Source organism: Emydura macquarii, unplaced genomic scaffold, assembly GCF_026122565.2.
Source record: "Emydura macquarii macquarii isolate MOO-44397 ecotype Brisbane River unplaced genomic scaffold, CSIRO-AGI_Emac_v2 contig_1790, whole genome shotgun sequence".
Lineage (NCBI taxonomy): Eukaryota > Metazoa > Chordata > Testudines > Chelidae > Emydura > Emydura macquarii.
Window position 1 is genome coordinate 11,026,142 of NW_027131927.1, and position 22,130 is coordinate 11,048,271.

A 22,130-nucleotide genomic window follows, 5' to 3' on the forward strand; every position below is an offset into this window, starting at 1 on the left:
TCCAATGTGCATTACTTTGCATTATCAACATTGAATTTCATCTGTCATTTTATTGCCCAGTCACTCAGTTTTATGAGATCCTTTTGTAACTCTTCGCAGTCTGCTTTGGACTTAACTATCTTGAGTAACGCTAGAAGAAGAGGGGAAGAGAGAGGAGCAGAGAACTAACTGACTCATTGTCTGATCTGCTGGGCTCTTTCTGCTCCCTCTCTCCCTAGTAGCCAGAGTTTTTTGGGATGGGGAGGAGGGAGAGGCTGACTGCCACTGCAGCAATCCTGACTGGCTGCTCTTCCCTTAGTAGGCAGGGCAGTGGGGAGGGCAGCCAATTAGAAGGGTGATTCCTCTCGAGCATGGCTGAAAATCCCACCTGAGTGAGAGCTTCTCAGATTGGTTCCATCAGGAGCTAAGATCTACAATAGAACCTCAGAGTTACGAACACCTTGGGAATGGAGGTTGTTCGTAACTCTGAACAAAATGTTATGGCAGTACCTTCAAAAGTTTACACCTGAACATTGACTTAATACAGCTTTGAAACTTTACTATGCAGAAGAAAAATGCTGCTTTCCCTTTATTTTTTTAGTAGTTTACATATAATACTGTACTGTATTTGAATTTTTTTGTTTCTTCTCTGCTGCTGCCTGATTGCCTACTTCCTGTTCCAAATGAGGTGTGTGGTTGACTGGTCAGTTCATAACTGGGGTGTTCCTATCTCTGAAGTTCTACTATAGTTACTTGCAGAGTTGGAAGCAGCAGTGTAATCACCCTCCCATCAGAGGAGCTGGAAGGATGAGAAGGGAAGCCCAGGGAGATGCAATGCAGGAGGGCAGAGGAGAATATGGGGGAAGAGAGAGGAGGAGGAAATTTGAGGTCCCTTGTGTGGAGACAGAGAGGGAAGAGAAGGGAAGCTAGGGGGTTTGAATGGAGGGGTGGGAGGGCAGGAGAGGAGAAGAGAGTTGTGGTCAAGGTGGCAGGAGAGAGGACGTGAAAGGGATGGAAAACGTAGGGAAAAGGTGGAGGGCCTGGGCAGCTGCTGCTGGGTTGCAGCTGAGGACACCTGTTGCGGAGGTGCGTGAGGGGTGCTGATCCAAAACGCAGGAGTGCTTGGGCGGAGAGGGAGGAGGGCTGGGATTAACCAACTGCCACTGCAGGGGGCATTGTGGCGCTGTGTGTGAGAGTGTGTGTCCCTGCCCCTCCCCCCCCTCATCATCATAAATACATGTATGCATTGGTTGTAGTACAGCCTTGCCCCGAGCACCGTCCCCACCCCAACAGCGTCCAGTTGCGTTAGGCACCGCACACGCGCACACACACAGAGTAAGGGACAGCCCTGCCCCGGACAGGCCCTTAGAGTCTCACCTGCGGGCTGGCCACATGACTCCCCACGCCTCCGTCCGTGCCTCAGTTTCCCCTTGCTCCCCTTTGGGGGTGCTGTCAGGGGCCGGCTCCCGGTTGTGCGCAGCGCCTGGCCCAGCGGCCCTCCGCTCTGCTACCAGCCACGGGCTCGAGGGGATCGCCCAGTGCCTAGCCGGTGCCCCCCCCCCCAAGCCCTGCCAGCCGCCTCTGCGAGCCGCCTCCCCACCCCCACCCTCAGTGCGCGTGCCGCGCGGTAGGTGGAGCCCGCGTCCGCTCCGCGCGCAGCCCGCACGCGGGGGACTGTGAAGGGGGGGGGCGCTCTCCGGAGCCGGGTTTCGCTGGCGGCCGCTTTTCCTCCAGCAGCAGCAGCAGCATCCGCGCGCGGGCAGACACCCGGCCCCGCTCGCTCGGCCGGCTCCGTAGCCCCAACCGTTGGCGCCCCTCCCCCGCAGCGGCGGCGGCGGGGTGCAGCTCCCCCTCCCCTTTGCACGCCCAGGCGGGCTCGGTGGGTCTCCTCGGAGCAGCCGCGAGCCCCCCTGCTGCAGCGCGAGAAGCGGCTCTGACAGCCGGCTGGAGGAGGAGGAGGAGGAGAAGAAAAGGCGAAGGCGGCTGAGGGGGGGAGGGTATGGTGGAAGATTTTTTTGCGGTGCGGTCTCTCCTCAGCTGCAACCGCCTCTTTCCTGCCTAAGCGGTGGCGGCGGCGGCAGCGGCCCGGGAGCCCGGGGCTGGGCGGAGGGGGGCCGCCCCGGGAATGACTCTGCTGCCGCAGCTGCCCAGCCGCAGCTCTGCTCCGCGCTGCTGCCGGCCGCCGCTCGCCGGGCTGTGAAGTTGGGGCCAGCGCCGAGGGGGGCGCGCCGGTACCTCCCCCCTCCCGCCGCGGAGGAGGGGCTGCTGTGGCAGAAGAACGAGGAGGGGGGGGAAGAAGGGGAAAAAAAGGGGGGGCGACGTCGGGTTTCTATCCACCCCCCCCCGCACCGTCCCCCCGGCCGCCGCCGCCTCCTCGCGGGCTCAGCGCTCCCCCCCGCCCATCTCCGTCCGCCCCCGTCGCCCTGGCTTCGCTGGCTGGCTCGTGGCGGCGGCGGCGGCTCCCCTGCTGCAGGTTGCCGAGGAGCTGATGGGGACGTAGCTGCTCCCGGAGTCGGACCCGGACCCGGACCGGCGGGGGACGGAAGGTAACTGCAGCTTCCATCGCTCGCGCGCCGCCTGTCTCTTCCCCCGGTGCGGGCAAAGCACGGTTCCCCCCTCACCGACCCTCCGGGGAGTCTCCATCGGGCCACCCCCAGCCACCGGGCCATTGCACGGCGTGGGCGCCTCCTCGGTAGCGTGTGACCCGGAGGGGGGTTGCACCGGCAAGTGCCTGCGTGCCCGGCCGGCAGAGAGGTGCAGGTGATGGCTGTGGGCTACTGGGGAGAGGGGATATAAAGGAGACCCGAGGGCTTGCTTAAATTTCTATTTTTTTCCTCCTCCCCCCGCCCTTTTCTGGCTTCCGATGCAAGGCACCGCGGCTGGCTGCTGCGGGGGGGTTGGTGTTTCTCCTGGCTCCGGTGACATTCCGGCTGTGCAAACCCTTCCGTGGCTGGGTGGGTGGATTTGGGGGGCTTCAATAAGCAGCCACTTTCCCGGCTGGCATGGGTGTGTGTGTGTTTGTGGGGGGGGGGGGGGCGGCAATCTTCATGCCTGCTGCTAAACTAGGTCTACGTGTGTGGGGGGAAGAGAGAGGTTTTCACCCTACCTTCCCCAGCCTCTCCGGGTTACAGGTAGGTCCAGACACCGCCTCAGCCGGGAACGAGGGAGAAATACACCGCTGAGGTTAGACCACAGAGGATTTTAAGAGCCATTCAACCTTGCTACCCTCCTCCCTTTAAGATCCCGGGTTTGAAGCAGCTCCGTTTGCCTGCTGCAAGTATGTAGAGCTGGCGTACAGCAGAGCGAGAAATGTGAGCAAGAGGGGCCGATACAGAAGGGTGTGGAGGATGAAAATTGCATCCCTTTCTTGAGTGCTGGCTTTATTTGCTCATTTAATTATTTATTTGCCTTTCCCTTGCAATCATCCTGTGACTGTTTAACTTGGAAATCTGGTTGTACGGTTGCTGATTGGTACATGAGAGGAACCCTTTCCCGTATTCTAGTCTAACAAAGATCGGCGCATTTAGTGCTCATGAAGATGTTGGGTGCAGCGTCCCAAAATCTGCACTCTGTACCTGGGATTGTGTCTTCAAGGACTGGATCTTATTAATTGTACTTAAGCCTATGTCGCCAATAGCAACAGTATAGCCAGGATCGGTTGTTTTGTTCCCCCGACTCCCCATAGAGGCACAGATGTTTATATTTTTGCGAAAGAGATAGGGAGTTTGGTAGAAAAGGAGCCTCTCTCGATTTCGCGTGTGATTCTTCTCTGCGGTAGTTAAAACAATTTGTAAACAGCCGAAAAAAATGAATTGTTGTGTGTGTGTGTCGCTGTAACAATCGTAGCTACAGCCAAAACAACCGATGTCTGTTGTATTTACTTTCTCATTCACATTGCTCATTAGGAAGTATTAGAGTTCTTGCACTCCCGGTTTTGATTCCATGAAAGCCAGCTGCTTAGGAAATGTGGAGATTGCTAGAGACAGGGAAAGGGGGAAAATGCCTTCTGTGTCTTGCTATAAGGCAGATAGGCAGCCTGCTAGTTATAATTGCTTTCTGTATTGTTGCACTGATTATTCCAAAGCATTAGATCAAGATTTTCAAAGCCAAGCCAAGAAAAAAAATCACTCTTCAATGAAGTCTTTTGAAGGCTTTTCTCTTATCATTTTGAAATGCTATCTAGTAAGAGAGCATAGCCAGTACTAGCTATTATATATTGAGAAATAGGGTGTGTTTTGTGGAGCCAATATATCATAATTTCCAGGGCTTGGGGTACAAAAATGTTTCTACTGTGTATTCATTTGGAAAAATTCTTCTACAGAGTTTTATGGGCTATATCAGGTGTACAAGTTAAAGGGACCTCTGTCCAAAAAAAGAGAGACAAAAAAATCTACCCTGTCCTTATTTAACAATAACAGGAGAGAAAAATCTATGTATCAGTGCTGGTGTTTGGTTACAAAGTTAAGGTTAGTGCTCTGTTATGACTTGTTTTTCTTAAGGTAGAGCAACTCACCTCAAATATCAGTAGCCACAATATTAATAGCAGTGATACAATCCCTTTGTTGTGATTCAAACTGCTGCTGTTTGGTGTTTGTTATAAGCCTTCTTTCTTTATTTAGCTAAGAGTACTAAAGGTTACTGTAGTGTCTCTTGTTACTACACCAAACCAACAACAAAATCAACACAGATGCAGATATTTTGCATATCCATTTCCAAATGTTCTGAGGTTCTTAAAAGGAAAATATTGAATTTTGACTCACCTCCCCCCATTCAGATGAATTAAATATACAGTATTCCTTTATCTTTTGGGTTGCATGGGGAGAGAGAGAACATTTAATATTAGCAAAAAGTGTGTTTAATTGTAGTGCAAGTTAGTCAGAGAAAAATCAGCGAGCTGTAATTTTTGAATGTATAAACAATTTAATACCTTTTAGCAAGCATAAGGTTACTGAGTCTCCATTCAGCAGGATTGCTCCACAAGGCAAGAGTTGGTTGTTGAGGGAACATGGAATGATTTGTTTCTCAATCTAGAAAATTCATCGTAAATGCCTCCAAGGCTGTATATTTGAAGATTAGATATGATCGCTGTCCGTTGTTTCCTAGCAGCATGTGTTCCATAGTATTCATACATTCCACAAGTTGTGATGTCATCAGGGTTGTGTCCATTTCTTTTGTAATGGTTAGTTGAAGGAGATATGGTAGGAGTGCTTGAGTTTTATATCCTTGCTGCTCTCGTTAACTAAAGAATACAGTACACACCCTGTTGCTTCCCTGATATACACTTGGTTGTGTTGTCTGCATATGATAAAAGAAGCGATTGCTTGGTTAGGTACATGTAAAATGTGAGCAGATTTTAGGTGAACATGTAAGACCTCTCATTGAATCTACTGACTGGATAGTGGTATGCTTGCATGTGTTAGAAGATAGAAAGTTACAAAAATTATGTTTCTGAAGGTATTTCATGGCCTTGTGAGATGAGCCAGATTATCCTTCCCATGAAGCATAAATTGGAAGGTCTTCAAAAATACTTGTGCTAGATGAAACCTGTTAAATGAATGTTTTTGGGGGCTGTTTGCATCTCCTTTTTTCTACATTTATTTCTAAAGGTGTGGCATGGACCTCCTTAGCCAACACTGTTGTTTTATTAGATGTAAATTCTGGTGATCTGAGAAGGTTGAAGAACATTAAAATAGATTTGTTTCCATTATTTACTAATTCCCATTGTCCATATGGGAGCGGACAACCTATGAAATGAGTGAAAAATGAAGGATGGGCAAACTGTGTTATTATCTGACATTTGTCTAGCACTGTAAGTGTGCCTGACCTATACACTTGGTCAGGCTGTCCAATCAGGAATATTTTCCCTGCCCTGAGGATTTTTTTCACATTAGAAGCACAAATAGGTACAGTACCAATAAAAACAAGTATGAGATATAGAGAAGAGTGCAGCCACTGGAACAGGAATGTTCCCTAGAATTGGTCACATTTTAGAAACTTCAGATGTAAGTGCATGTGGGGGGATGGGAGGTCTGGTGTGTATTTACTAGAGGATTATTTTACATTGTCCATTATACCTGAAATAAGGTGCCAAGACAGGTGGAGGAGGTGGGACTGAGAGAGCAGGAAGGGGTTATAGGAAGAGACAGGGTATGGAGACTAGTGTGGAGTTTTGTCCGGGAATGTTACTTGTATCGCAGCCTATTTTTTTAAGTTTCACATGAGTGCTGGCTCCATATTTTTCTTGCACAATAGATATGAGAGTGTCTTTGTGCTAGGATCTAGGTCAGTGGTTCTTAACCTTTCCAAACTACTGTACCCCTGAAGCCTGAGTCCCACCCCCACGGGGCTGAGGCATGTAACTTAGTTTCATGGCACCCCAGTGGCTTCAGGCAATTGCCTTTCTTGCCACCCCCAATACCAGCTCTGCACTTGCGACCCCTCTAAACCCCCAGGTTGAGAAACACTGATCTAGGTGATTCTGGCTAAAAAATTCATTCTCCTGGTATGCCCCTAACTAGGGAAGATCCAGAAATCATATTAAAAAAATTGATCTCAGAGATACTGTGGCTCAGGTCATGCTGAGTGTTAGGACCTCATGATTATTCGGGAGAATTCTGAGGCTGTTGAAGAGCATGGAAAACCACAAAGACCTGCCATTCTTCTGCTGTTGCAATCTGTTGGGCTGCTTTTTGTAGGGGATTAAGATGCTTTTCCTATATGTGTAAGAACCCAAATGACCTCACTCCAGTTCCTTGAACTTGTAGCTCTTCTCTGCTGATGTCCATTTCCTCTTACAGCTGCCCAGTTGCCAGAGCAAGAATAGTGAAAAGGCACCTATCTATATATAGATATATAAAAATTGAAGTATTTATAGTCTGAAGAACCAGAAAATGTTTGGTTTGTAGCCATTTATTCTCCTATGGGATATTTATAGAACACTGGAACAATAATTTGTCATTCTTAAGTATGGCCATGCCAGCCTCTGATACGAAGTTTTCACACCTGCTGCTGGCCAAGATTTTGAAAATAGGAGGTAAACTTTAAACACTTAATTCCTTATTTAGACACCCATGCAAGTGATTTAATTTTCACAAGTGCTGAGTACCCAGCAGTAACCATGGATTTTTGAAGACCATGAGGACTACTGGGTGCTCAGTACATCTGAAAATCAGGCCGCCTACTTTAGGTGCCTAAACAGAGATGGAAGAGCCTTGCTTTAGGCACCCACTTTAAAAATCTTGGCTATTTATCTATAGAGAAATTGACTCCTACTCAAATCTTTGATGTGCTTCCTCACATATTAAAACTTTATTCCATTGCTCATACTGTCACTCTGAGTTAGATGTAGTTGCAGGGTTGCCAACCATTGCCTAATTTATGGACAGTCAATAAGAAAAGTACAATTTTAACACTGTCTGTAAACCCATAAATAAATGAAAATGTCTGTGAAATTGGGTAGAAATAAAACATATTGTATTTTGACATTGTCGTCATTCAGAATCACTCCTTGTATCATAAAATTACACTGACCATGACTTTATCAATTTGCTGTTTTCTATTATTGTAAACACCCAAAGAACCCGATTGATCAATTAACTGCAACTAAAACAATGGCGTGATTCCGAATTCCTGTGTACAGAATATCGCGAGTGAGTACACACTTTTGTGACATTATTGTATTTATGGTATTTTTAGTAATGTCAGTAAAAAGTTTACCATGTCAGTAAAAAAAAAAAAAAAAAAAAAAAAAAAAAATCAACTTCAGATCTTCATGTCAGTAAAAATTAAAATGCAAGGTTGGCAGTCCTGAGTAGGAGTAATGCGTAATGCACAAGGTACCCATTTTAAAACACTCGCCCACCGTTTGTCACATTCCTGATTGCGGGCTAGGACACTTTAAGGTTGGCTTGTCGGGAGACAACCTTGATCTTCAATTTGGTTGTCCGCAATGAATACTGGCTTCTAGCTACAATTTCATCATAAATGTACCAAGAAGCAGTTTCATTCCAGACAGCACTTTTTGTAGTGTGTGTGTGTAGACTGTGTTCTTGCTCCAACTAAAGCCAGCAGTGGCAAAACGTCCATTGAATTTAATGGGAGAAGGTTTAGAGCCTGTAATTAAGTATCTCTGGTATGGGGGCCTACTGGCTGAGGTGAGACAGAAGAGACATTTGATAAATTGATGGGCCCATTGGGCAAATTTTGAATTCTTCTGTTCAGTGGTGTATATGTGGAATCTGAAGTATGAAGCCAGCTTCCAATTTCAGCTGCAGGACAGATGCGTTTGTCAATCAGTGCACCAGAGGTTTGTTTATTGTAGGGTAGAAGCTTGCCTGGCAAGCAATAAAAAGTTAAATTTCTCATTTTTGGACTACTTTTTTGATTGTTCCATAGCACTGGCCAATAGGATTTTTCCTAACTGATTGAAACCTCCATTCATTTCCTCTAGGAGAGACTGGGATAACTTGGTGTACATAGACTAAAACAAAACACATTTTTAAATATCTTTGTTGTGGATCCTGGTATGGTACAAATTAATATAATACAATATTGCAATTCTGCCACCAGTTAATCAGAATTTCATTGCCATGTTTTTTTCATTTATACTTCAAACAATTTGCCTACCCTTCTAAGGGAATACTGTTGAGTTCAGCAAGAGTTGGATTAGACCTTGGGGGTCAGAAGGCGGGTGCATGTGTATAATATATGTGTGTGTATGAGTATATATTTGAACATATAAGCCAACAGATCATTTTGTTGAAAACCTGAGCTGTTGGAAAATATTGTGACTTCTACCACATCATCTGTAGTTAAACACTTCAATACAGAAGTGCACAACATCTGACAGTGTAGTCTGTAGAATATATTGTGTGCAATTGAAACAAATTCATCTAGGAAACTTAACACAGATCAAGTTTTCAATTTTTGTTTTTTTGGAGCCACTTAGAATGAACAGTCAGGATGGAGTAAAGAATATCTATTGATCAAAACTGAAAAAGACTGACCCATAAAAGAGACCTAGCTACAGTATTGTTTCAAATATATTTCTATATTTTTTCAGCATCACTGTTCTAGGAGTTGTGATCTAATATTTTTGTAAGAAGCAGTATTTCAGTCTTAATGAACCAGGGTAAATAATTGAGAACTTGAAGGCTACTCTATATATTTTAAAACTATATTTTATTTTTTAGATTAGTGAGAACATGCAAATGAAAATCAAGACATTTTGAATTTCATGGGTCATGAAAGGAATCTTGCTTAGAGGAGAGTAAAGCAGTATTTAGAAGCTGTCACATTCTGATAAAATTAAGTTACGCGTATCATTTAAATGCCTAAGTGTCATTAAGTTTTACATCACATCTGTTAAGATATAGCATAACATCATCAATTTGATGAAATTATACCTTTTATTTTGAAAATATGATAGTCAACATTTCAGCGATCAAACAGGAGGAATTCTAGTAATTATAAACTGAATACTTCAAATCTAACGCCCATTCCAGTCAATAGCAAAACTTCTATTTCAGTGATACAGGATTGGGCCCTTGGTTTAATTTTTTTCACTGTGCTTGTTTTGAACAGATTAACCTAGATCTTCAGCTGGTATAAATTGCCATATGCTGATTACTCCAGTTGAGAATTGACGCACTGTGTCTGAACTCAGCTATGGAATTGAATGTTTTTGAAATTTAAGTCAAATACTGAGACTGAAGGGCCTGATTCTACAAAAGGATCTCCATGATTGGGATTTTATAACCATGCAGAGTTAAGCTGAAGTTGCTGGGACAGTATAGAGGCATAAGGGTCTTTGCAGGATTGCTGCCTTAAAGTGTGTGCATATAAGTAGCTCTGTTGTAATTAGATCTCTCATAAGGAGTTGAAATGCTTGATTCCAGTACCCCCAAAGCTGATTCTCCTGTCCCAAAGACTGATCTAAAGGAGGTGAACCTCTGAGGCAATCTGTAAATCTCCCATAAATTACTTACATTTTTAATAATCATACACATGCACACATTATATATTATGTTTTTTAAAAGCTGTCAGTCTTCTCACTAATGACCCTTTCACCCCTCCTCCCCTCTTAACAGTCAAGTAGCTAGTTACAGACGTAAATCTAATGTTTGAACTTTTGAAGGGGACCCTTTGTTCAAAATTAGAGGGACAGGAATGTTTGGCTAATCTGGCAATTTTTGTTAGATATGAAGTAACATTATTTTTCATTCTAACTTTTGGAAAGTGAAAAACAAAATGCTATTAGTTGAGAAGCTGTAACTAGATCCAGTCTTGCTTTCTGTTTTTAAATGCTTTTAACGCTTCATGGACATTTTTGGAATTCTGTGGAGAGAAAATGTTTTTTTGCATCTTTTTTTTTCCTTTGGTCTTTCCCTTATTTGTTAAGGATGTAGGTATGAAGAAAAGAAAATCTTTGATCAAAATGCTTCAGTATGGCTGCCTGAAGTTAAGCACCAACATCCAAATTTAGGCACCTAAATAAAAGTGGCCCAATTTTTCCAAAGCATGGAGGGAGCCACAGATTTTGTTGAAGTCTGTGTTGGTCCTTGTTTGGCTCTTGTTTATGTACTCCCGCAGCCTCTTTCACTCTGAAAGGATTGGACCCAGTCCTTCTTCCATTGTAGTCAATGGGAATTTTTCAGTTGGCTTCAGATAGAATGGGATTGGAAATGTAATCTCATCATGAATGTAAATGTCACAACTACTAATGGTGGCATCAGAGGATTGACTTCAATGGTGGGGTAAATTGCCAAGAACTGTTAATCTTATGGAAAACTTTGAAAAAAAAAATCTATTAACCTGACATTGACACATCATTTTGCCATTACCAGGACTTTTGTATACAATCCATGTTTTGTTTTTAAATTTATCACCAGCTTTTTAAGCTTTGTGTTATTAGAGTTAACTGGAAATGGGTAAAAACAAAAAACATGAGTTCAGGGATTCCTTCAGTGGATGGCACTCATACCCCTAAATGTTTGCTCACTGCACTGTTGTAAAACAACATGAGACCTTGAATCTCAGATTCCAAAAGATGATTTAAATACAAATGGTGTTAGAGGAGTTCAGATTTAAACATGTGTAACTCTGGAAATAACAAGCAATTTACTCTTTTTGTGCAGAAATGAAATAACATTTTTGTAAAAGCTGGGGATAAAACATTTAAATTCAACAGCTATATCCACGGATGTATGGGTCTGCTTTCCCACTGGAAGGAGGGAAAGGGTGTATGTTAAAGGACGCTAACACATGGAGCTTTGGAGCAGTTGACCTTTTTTAATGTACCAGATTTGTTGTGTTAGAGTAGGTATGCAACATGAAAAGGGAAACATTAAGTAGAAATGACACCCCCGTTCTGTTTGATCGGCTTGTGTTGCTGTTTACAAGTCCTGCAGAGGCAGTGTGTGTTGCTATTCAGTACAGCTCCAGAAACTGAGCATTAGCTTAAGCCTGTGAGAATAGGGGAAGGACCCAAAGCCCAGTTTTTGATGTTCTGCATGGGTGGATATCCTGAATACTAAAATGCATTCCATTGACAGCTGACCCCATAAGGAGATTTTTTCAATGGCTCCCTGTTTTTTCACCTTTCTTCCCTCAAAGCTATTCCAAAGGCAGCTAGGGAAAGGGTGGGGGTGGGAGAAGCCCTCATAGCCATCTTTGTGAATAGATTTCACTGCTGGGTAGAATTGAAGGGGATTTCAAAGATTGTGTTTAGCTCCTTTGCTTTCACAGCATTTTTGCCAGTATTTGTGTGTCACGGGCTGACACTTTGTCATTTCAAAATGATGCAAATTCCTGTCGATTACTTCAATGAGGATGGCCCTCCTTTTTTTTTTTTTTTTTTTAAAGATACTTAACTACTACATTTTTTGTACCAAAAATGTCTGCCCTGTAACTTAAGCCTCTTGATTGCTGCTTTTATTTATTTATAGTTATTGCATCTATATTTTAAAAATAATAATAGGGCATTGGGTTCTATGCTAAATGGCTAGCTATGCTAGGGCTTGACTTTGATATATTTACTCACATTGATTAGCACCTTATTCCTCAAGTAGTCCCATTGATAGGACAGTTTGTGGTGTAAAATGGTATTCAGAGTGAGTGACGATATCACAGTCTGGACCTTTAATCATTAGAGAGAATACAGTATGTACTCCATTTCCTTCTAGAGGAAGTGAATAGTGTGAGTGTGATACATCATTGATGTTTCATAGTGTAAAGCTGCTGCAGTGGAAGGTCATTTCCATTATCTTTAATGGATGCAATTTTTCTTTTGGTGTGGGGAGGCGGGTTAAGAAATATTAAAAGTTAAATACTGTTTTTTAAACCTCAGTTCAAAAATGATGTATGCATCCTTCTGCAAAATTCAGTATGATAGGTGTTTTAAATATAGCTCTCAGCCTGTTTTATGGAGAGGTAAATTATTTCTATAGACAAGTAATCAACAGTTAGTGTGTAGTGTATTTGATAGATCATTATAAATGGATTGATCAATCGGGACCTGCCTGTCAATAGTATGTATAAAAACTGTGAAAGATGGCCCTTTCGCACAGAAGAGAGTTAATTTTGGAAACTAAGACTTCGCACATAAAATTAGAGTGGTGTTCTAGTACCCCTAATTTGCCAAGAAATGCAGGTGTACATCCCTTCTACATCAAGGGCTTGATTCTGCTGTTCTTTTCCCAGGGTCTGACTGTTACATTTACAATGAGTAGAACACCTTACTCTGTGAGCAATCCCATTAATTTCAGTGGGAATACACGTGAGAAGTCAGATCTCATTTTGCATGAGACAGGATCTGACCTTCAGTTTTTACTCAGGCCTTTTAAGGCAGAGTCCTAATGACTTCATCAGCAGTTGACCTGAGTCAGACCAGAGGGTCTAATTGTCCCTTCCCATGGGAAAACCTGGGTCTCCAGTGTGCGCCCTGTTTCAATATGGTGCCCTTGGAGAATGTGTGACAGGACTCCAGCAGCAGACAATGCGTGGCCCTGGATACACTGTTAAGGGGGGGTCCCCATTGCAGGGGAAGATAATACAGTCTGGGTCTGTATTATCCTTCCATCCTGAGCATTGGAAGGGGTGGGTGGTAAATGTCTCCCCGCGTAAGTCTGGCCCTGCCTACTCACTCTTCTCAGGGTTCAGCTCTTTCTACCACATGGATCCCAGTACCCGTTGAACACCCTCCTGAGAAGTTTGTGCAGGAAGGAGAGCTCTGGGTGGGGAGAATCCCATGGATGTCGGGGCTGGAGTTGGGCCCAGAGTAAGGATCTCCAGGTTTGCCCCAAAATTCAGGTAGGTTTGAGGAAAAACCAGATCACAGTGTCTGTCTCCGTAGCATTGCTGGAAACATGACAAAAATTAGACCCTAGATGTAGAAGTCTGCATGATATACAGGTTATTGGTGACTACTTTATCGCCATCATGGCACACAGTGGAAACCTGGTCCAACTGCTGCAGATCATGCAGTCTGGATTTCTGGGGTTGATTCCTGCTGTTCTTGGGGGCTAGTCTTGCTGCAGTCAAAATAAATGGCAAAGCTCATGTTGCGTGTTCTGGTCACACTTCCTTCTTTACAGAAAACTCCAATTTACTGCAATAGGAGCTGTAACCAGATAAGGAGTGGGTGGTCAAGAAAGGAGGGCTCTTTTTTGTAACTCCCGTATACATTACAACATCTGTGCAGCAATTGATGTTGGTGGTTCCTTATTAACTTGTAAGGGTGCTAATTCTGTCATCAGTCTACCCATAATGTATTGATGTAGCAGTGCTGTTGTTAATACAAATAAATAATATCATAATGCCTAAGAGTCTCAACCATGGACCCAGAACCCCATTGTGGTGTTGCCTCTGTGTCTGTCAACCTTGGATAGAATGTATGCAGTCGTTTAATTGAAAATGAAGGGGGACTGCCGTAGTTTTGGGTAAAACCGTAGTTAAGTGACTTGAGTAAGCAGGTCCGGAGAGTAGCCAGCACTTACTAGAAACCCTAATTAGTAGAAATCCCATGTACGCTTGACCTTGGCAATTGAGACAACCCTCAAAGAAGAAAGAACACTAAAAATTAGTATGCCATCAACATTGCACTTTTATTATTTGACGTTATTAAACAAACTTGGTGTGTATTTCTTTTTTGAAGCGTTTGATTAAATGTGTGATCTTATCTTGCTGAAATAGCCCGCTGGGCTGCAGACAGTGGTGTTCAGAAATGAAATTTGTTTAGAGCCTCTGAACAGACATTTATTCAATGAGACCTTTCTTGAATAATAGATGACAGTGAGATAGCTGTGCAACGGTGGGGTTTTTTTCTGCATAGGGAGGGTGACGAGAGAGAGAGAGAGAGTGAGCAGATAACACAAGTGCACAAGAGAGAACAGGCTGTATACACAGGAAAATTAGCCTGCCATAGCTTGTAGCAGAATTGTGAAACCTTACAAAGATTGTTGTTTACCTCATCCTGCAGTTATGTATGTGCTTAACTTTATGGACCATATGTCCTATGGACTGTATGTCAATGTATCTTGAAGCATATGTAATGCTGTGCACACTTGTTTGGTTGTATATAATAAACATATTTGCTTAATTGACATTTACAGTTTGGGGCCACATTCCTTACAAGCAGACCCATGAAAACCCTTGTGGAGTAGGGTACTAGTCCATGAGACAGAATCTGGCCCTTTGTATTTATATCCATGTTAGTTCTGATGGCACTTAAATGTGAACTTCAGAGAAATGTTCTCTTGTCAACTTCTGCAAGATCTTATAGGTTCCAGTAATATTCAATTATAGTGCTTCCTTATGAAGTCACAATCTGATATAAATATGGTAAATGTACTCACACCAGTAAAGGAGTCCATGGTATGTTATCGGATGTATGCAACCTATGTTGTTGTTTTTCCACCAACACATTTACTTCATTGTAATTTTCCATGTAACTCCTAGGTTCACAGGGATGAGGTTTCATTGAATGTGAGCAGTGTATAGGATTTGCAGCTGTTTACACATGGTTATGTTCCTTACTTTTCCTTTCGTGTGGGACTGAGAATGAACATAAAATATCTGGAAGTATTTTTCCATAGTTGAAATATAAACACACACTCTGTTGATCTCTGAAGGTGAGAAATGTTATTTTTAGAGCAGCTTATTCTTTCTTTGTAAAAATGACTTTTAAAAAAAAAAAAAAAGAAAAGAAAAAAAAGAGAGAAAGTTTGCTCATGAATGAAGGAAGCCCTGGAGCACCTCTGCTGTAAAACTGCATTCTGTTCAATTCCAGTTTTTCCCTGCACTGAGCAGCAGCTGTATATACTCCTTTATTTCAGGGAAAGGTGGTGATTAAGTGGTTTCTCCTAGAGATAAAACCAAAGCCACTTCTTGTATGAGTCAGTCAAAGATGTGAGTTCATTGCTTTAATGATATGCCAAGGTGTGTCCTTTTGAGTCCACTAACTTTTGATTCTCAAGCTGTTCATGTCGTTTGGTTAGTGTGTCTATTTTCTGTAAAGCTATATTGTTAAGTTATGTGGCCCAGGTCCACAAAGGTACTTGGAACAGTTTCTCTGTATGTCTGTAGTCCACAAAACTCCCGCTTGGTTGCCACCTCACCTGATAGGCACCTAACGTCACTTGAAGCTATTCCACTTCATATAAATAAAGAGTGATGGGAGTTCCAGGGGGACTGGCCCCTGGGTCTCGCAGGTGGTTGCCTTTACCACCAGGTAATAGAGCTATTCTCTCTTTCTGGCCTCATAACTCTTCAGTTATTTAATCTGAAATGGAACTGCTTCAACAGGAGAGGCTGAGGGAGCCCCACATCAGTGTCTCCCATAGCCCACTGGTTCGAACACTCTACTCAGAGGTGTGGGAGACCCTGGTTCAGATCCTTTCTCTCCCTTTAGCAAGCTGGGAGCATTGAACCAGGATCCGCCACATCCCAGTGCGCTAGCTACTGGGCTAACTGTGGGCAACTCCTCCAGCTGTTGTGTGTGGAGTGAGGTAGGCACTTAACTCCTTCTCACAAGGAACCACTTAGGTGCCCAAACTGCTTGACTCCAGCAGAGGCATTCCTGGCTATGGATCACAAGCAGAGACGGGCCTCCCTGCAGCTTGGATTTAGGCACCTATCTCTGAAGGAAGAATGGGGCTGGAAATACCCCTCTGGTTTGCATCTCCCATTGGCTAGTTAGGTGGATCCCCAGCGTCTGGGGTTTGGGTGTCTCATTCTAAGGCACCTCGCTTTCCCCAGGCCTTGGGTAAGGCACTGCCTAACGCAGGCTGTGGGGAATTACGTTGTTGTGCCAGTGGTTTTTTTAAATGTTAGATGTTGTGAGAGTATCACAGCACCTATGTCCCTTTGTGGAACTGAGCCTTTGTTCCTTCCAGTCACACAGAAATTTCTTCTTTTCTCAGTGTAACTGATCAGATGGACGTGGAATATTTTCCTGGAGAATCAGCAGGTTTAATTTGTGCTGCTGGGAGCCCAGCACATTCTGCTATGATTTTTTTGATTGGCCTAGTTAGAAGATTACTTCTAACTATAAGGCGACTGGGACAGTGAGTTGCATTGTTTCCTAATTTATGAGGAAAAAAAGTCATCTATAAATCTGTGGCATATAGAAAGTGTTCCCCAAGCCTGTTTTTGAGGGGCTCTTTCACCAATCTGCAGCTAGACATGATAGGATCCATTTTTTTCCTCTGTAGGAAGTGTGTGGGAATGGGAAATGAGGAACCCCAGCATGAGCTCTCAACTCATATGGTCTCAGATGGATCATTTTACATAGGTTCAGTTTATAGATGAACAAGGGCAGTCTTGCATCCTCCTCCCTGAGTTCCTGTGCTGTGTCTTTTGGGTGCAGTTGGGTGTTGATAGCAGGGTGGAGCTAGACCGTGCTGAGCGAGCTCAAGACAGGCTTCCCCTACTTGTGCCCTAGAGGAGCATGATCAGTAAGACAGCCCTATCCGGGGCACAGCTTTCTTTCCCCGGTTTAACACCCACTGAAGCCAGTGGAGAGTGTCTCATGGACTCCTCTGGGTACTGTGTGGAGCCCAGTGCAGCCATATGGTAGAGATCCTGTGCTCATTGGAGTGCAGGGACTGCAGATGGGCCTATGTATTACATGCACTGTGTAAGGGGTGAGGGAAAGGGATCTTCCATCCTTATCACGCACCTGCCTGAAGGGTAGGCCCTAAATAGAGACCCTTCCTATGGATGTGTATGTAGTTTAGATCCATTTAGTCAGCTCCACAGAAGTTTATGGTCCGGTTCCATTCTGTGCTGTTTAAATTGCAAGTCGGTAGCTAAAATGAAATTGGAAACTTTGCCAGATTAAACCCTGCTTGCCATTTAATTTTCTCTAGAAATACATGGCCTAATTAGGTTTTCAGATAGTGGCCCTGTAGGAAAATTTCAACGCTGAGCCTCTGTAAAAATCCCGGTAATGTGTTTCTGAAATTTTAATGATCATTTGAAATAAAATGCACATCTTCATTTTTCCTCTTTAGGTGAGACACTTCAGAACAGTAGCATTAAAAAGAAGTATTAATACTTAAAATTGTAGCTGCTAAAAGGGTTGTAAAGTTAAAAGGTCCACTGTAGACAAATTTCAAGAGTGGCTTTTTAAAAAAAAAAAAGAGTAAATTTCATCTGGCATCCACTGATGTTTAACGAAAGTTTAGTTTTAATTAAAAAGAAAGAGGGCTGTAATGTGGTGATCGGGTTATGTGCCCATAATGTAAGTATGTGTGCATGTGCAAGTCCTGTCTAGTAGTCTGAGACTGCAGGTTGCACTGCCGCTGCCCATTCCTCTTCCTCAGTGCTGTCACATCCCATGTTGGGAGAATTGGTTCCTCTGGCTGCTTGCTGCTCTATGTCACTCCTGCTAGCTGAGAGTCAGATACCAAGGCTGCATTCCTTATCTATCTTATTCTGGGTGAAGGGCGGGATGGCTGCTTCTTGTCTTGGGCAGGGCGAGGTGATCAGCCAAAAAGGAGCCTGGATTTAAGAAGGGGACTGGCTGTGGTTGTGGTGGAATTGGGATACCCACCAGCTAGTGAAGGTTGAGGCTTCAGTTTCTTTCAGTACTTTGCACAGTCACTGAATTCACACAATTAAAATAGTAGTAATAGGGACAAATTTTGACATCCTTACTCACTTTGAACTGCCCCTTTTTCCACACATGGACCCATTGGCCTCACCGAGGGCTACTGATCGAGTTAAGTATTGGTCAACACAAAGAAGGGACTCACATTCTGTCCCTTACTGAGCACTCCCAGTACAGAATAGCAAATAACACAAGGTCAGGTTCTGCCACCCTTACTGGGGCTGAATAGCCCTTGATAAGAAGTCTCGTTTGTTCTAGTGAGGCTGCTCACAGACTAAGTCACTGCATAAGGGTGGCAGAATCAGGCTCACGTTTATTGATGTTCCCGCTTTGGAAGGCCTCACAGATTCCCTTCTTTATCACTACTCTCCTTGCACCTTATAACAGGAACATAAAGCACGCAGGCTTCTGGAGCCGTGCACGCAGGAAGTCAGCGTGCTGATGTGTACTAACGATACCTGGATGTCATGCCAGCATGTCCTCTGCTTCTGCAAGTATTTGCAAAACACCAGAACCCACTAGACCCAACCTCCAAACTGCTGAATAAGTGGTGAAAGTCTATTTGAAAAAAGACTGTGGGCTGGCTCTTCAGCTGATGAGGTGTCGTCCCCCCACCCCTTGTTTTAAGGCTGAGGATTCTGACTGTGGCAGTTTCGTTTTAAAGGGTTTGCTTCATCAGACTGCTCCAATGCAAGATAAGAGTCATGGGTCCGGTACTACAGTGCAGAATACAGCAGCACGCTTGATAAGCGGATCATGTTCAGCCAAGTGCTTTCTGATCTGCTTATGGGTTTCTGGGTGGAGAGTAGAGTGGGATGTATAAAGCCCTAAGGCCCAGATCCCCACAGATATTTATGCTCCTTACTTCTTTTGAAATCAGTGGAAATTAGTAGCCTAAATACCTTTGATGATCTGGGGCTAAAAGACCAGCAGCCTGTCTACCTGAGATATACTGCTTCTCTCCCGATGCTGTAGTGCTACAATTTAGTTTGAGTGCCTGTGCAGATCTTGACATGCATCCCTTCCCCCCCCCCCTTCTCAGAAGGCTGCTGTCAGGAAGTTCTTTGTGGGGGCCCCTTTTCTTGTGGAATGCACTCCTTTTTCCCCCTCCCCCAGCCATCTTGTGCACAATATCTTGAAGCTGTTGACTTTCAGTGAGCACTCCTGCAAAGCTCTCCTTCTGTAAGAGCTGTGGAGGAAGTCAATGAGTGACATGCAGGTAAAGTGAGGAATTTATTATTTATTTCTAGTGTTGCCAGGGCCGCATTGCAGAAGCCACTGTACAAAACATGAGAGAGGGATGATACCTGCCCTGAAGTGAGAACAAACTAAGTAATTTATTAAGCTTGTGCAGCTTGGCTCTTTAGTTATCCTATTTTGTGGAGGTGCTGCTTGATTTATATGCCTATTGATTGCATTGAATTATTGTTTCTTAAGTTAGTATAGCTGCCTAGGGTGCAAATTAGACACCTGCTGTCATTTATTAAATACATCCTCAATAGACTGGGCTCCTGTCTGTGATTGACAGGAGGGGCTGTCTAGTATCTGTTTAATCAACTATTTCTAAGACATCTATCATCTTGGTATTTATAGCCCCAGTTCTGTATGTTTGTAACTTTTTGTCTGTTGGTGGAATGGGAGCAGTTAAAGATGTACTTGTTTGCAGGGTAGGTATCGAAGGTGGAGCTGCTGCTGTGTTAAACATTGTACCCTCCTCGCTACTGTCTTGTTAGTGATTGTGGAGGGAAGCTGGAGATCCCACTGTTCTCAAAAACTGCATCCTGGCCAGTGTTCCCCTTTCAGTGAAACAGGTTCTGAAGTCCCAAGGGCCTTTGCCAATCTCTGGGCATACACTGGCTGCTCTGTTTTCTTACAATCCCTCCACCACTATAACTCATTACATAAAGTGCTTTTTGAGATCCAGAGTATGAAAAGGTGATATGTAAAGACTTACAGTATTGTAATGTGGTGAAATTAGTTAACTGAAGAGAGAGGACATCTTTCATCAACAGGGCCACATAGAACAACAATCAATTAGGAGTGCCACTTTGTGTAAAGTACTCCGCCTTCAGCAGCTGGAGAGGCAGTTCATCATCTGTTGGAGCTGCTGGGAGCCACAAATTAATCACATCATGATGTCTTGATGTTTCATTGCAGTAGTTGTGTTGTGCTCTTCACCAATATGTGGTGATGTTGCATAGTAGCAACAAGACATCACCATGGATTGATGCAAAAAGATAAATGAACATCATTGCTCCTATCTCCATTTTTTGACTAATGTAAGGGTTGGAACTGGGGAGTCCTTGTTTTCTTTTTATATTCTCCCCTAAATATAGGTCCCTGTTTTACTTATGTTTTGGAAGTCATAATTAGGAAATGGATCCTGTTATCTTTCCTGTTGCTCTGTCTGTTTGCTTGGTGCTTCTTGTTCCTTTCCTATGAATAGACAGTTTCCTTTCCCTAATTAAGGTGAAACCTGATTTCCCTTATAAACCTGATTCTAGCTACTTCTCTAAAAGCCTCAAAAAGCCATTTCCACTTCATAGTTTGCATGTTTGGTCAGCAAAGAATATTTTTTGCCAAAATTTTGCATTAATTTAGACGAGTCATTTTTGAGATGGAGTTTGGACTTAGCAAAATAGGTCTTAATCAAGTTTAGAAAATGCTGGTCCCTGTACACACAACATATTATCTCAAAACTGGCTTTGCCTAGAAATTTCAAATGAAACTGATCTAGTGTATTCAATTTTGAGATGACTGTCGGCAGAGTTGAGAAATAATTCAGTGGTGATTCAGAAATGTTAGAATAATCTGTGGAATGCTGGACTTCAACGCTTTCATTTTTCAGAATGTGTACTCTAGCTGTGTTCTTTACAAAGAGAAAGCGTTCAAATGTAAACCTGAGATATTTGCTGCAGAAAACTGGAAATAAGGCACAGTTTTTTAAAAAGAGCGTAATTAACCATTGGAATTGATTACCAAGGGATGAGGTAAATAGTCCATCTCTTGGAGTCTGTAACCCAAGAATTCTAAAACAAATGTTCTAATTACGAAGTTGAGTTTGATGCAAGAATCACTGGATTAAATGCCCGGTGCTGTGCTGTGGTTGAGATTAGATGATCATAATAGTCCATTCTGGCCTTAGACGTCTATGAATGTGTAAAGAAAACCCAAACAAAACCCTAGAGTCGATTCATCTAAGCTTCCCGTCATGATTTGTGCTCTTGCTAGTGAATAGTGCAAAAATGTTCTGTGGATATTCAATTGAACTTTTACATGAATTTGTCGTGTTTACACTCCTGTTTTATTTGCTTTCTGTGAATATTTGAAGAATCACATTTTTGCTGGTGTGACTTGTTCATGGAAAGCAAATTTCAAAGTTCCACCTTTGAGTATTTGTATGGGAATTGTTTGCTGATTTGTCTGTTCAGGGACTGGAAAGAGTATCATGTGACTTCCCAATCAAATAGCGGGCATACTCACAAAGAAAAGTTGCAGTCAAATGACAGAGAGTTTAAAACATTTGCAGACGAATCTGCTGAGTGATTGTGAACTGGAGATCTTGACCTGCTCACTGATCCTCCATGAACGGAAGAAGAGGCGAAAGTACTCTGATGAATTATTAGTTACAAATTATTAATTCATCTCTACAAGCAGCAAGTGCACCTAGGTCAGGAACCTGTTCCTGGCATCCTGTGCCCCACTGTGCCCTACCAAAAGGGACTGTATTGCAAGGAGAATATATATCTGATCCAACACAGATAATCTTTCCTGGGGACATGAAATCCCACTGAGTTGAATGTCTTGTAAAGTCATTTCTGAGATCTAAAGAGTTAATTACGTTTCCAAGTAGCACCAGTTATACAAATGTCGTTGGACCGAGAGTTAATGATTCAATATACACAAACTGCCTACACCAGATTATGAAACTAACATATTCACTTTTTCTGCATGCTAACCAGGATGGATAAAAATCGATCTAAAAAAATAAAATAAATTGGATTTTTATCAGATTTTATTATTTAAATCAGGTTATTGGAAT

General features: G+C 43.3%; 1 protein-coding gene across 8 annotated transcripts in view; it reads left to right on the forward strand.

Moving 5' to 3' along the window:
* The first annotated feature begins 1,326 nt into the window (after positions 1–1,326).
* The window catches only part of ADGRL3 (adhesion G protein-coupled receptor L3), a 769,462-nt gene continuing 748,658 nt past the window's right edge, over positions 1,327–22,130 (forward strand). For all 8 annotated transcript variants that reach the window (XM_067556899.1, XM_067556894.1, XM_067556893.1 and 5 more), the window contains exon 1: positions 1,327–2,525. The gene's annotated coding sequence lies outside the window, so the exon portion shown is untranslated. The remainder of the gene's footprint in view (positions 2,526–22,130) is intronic.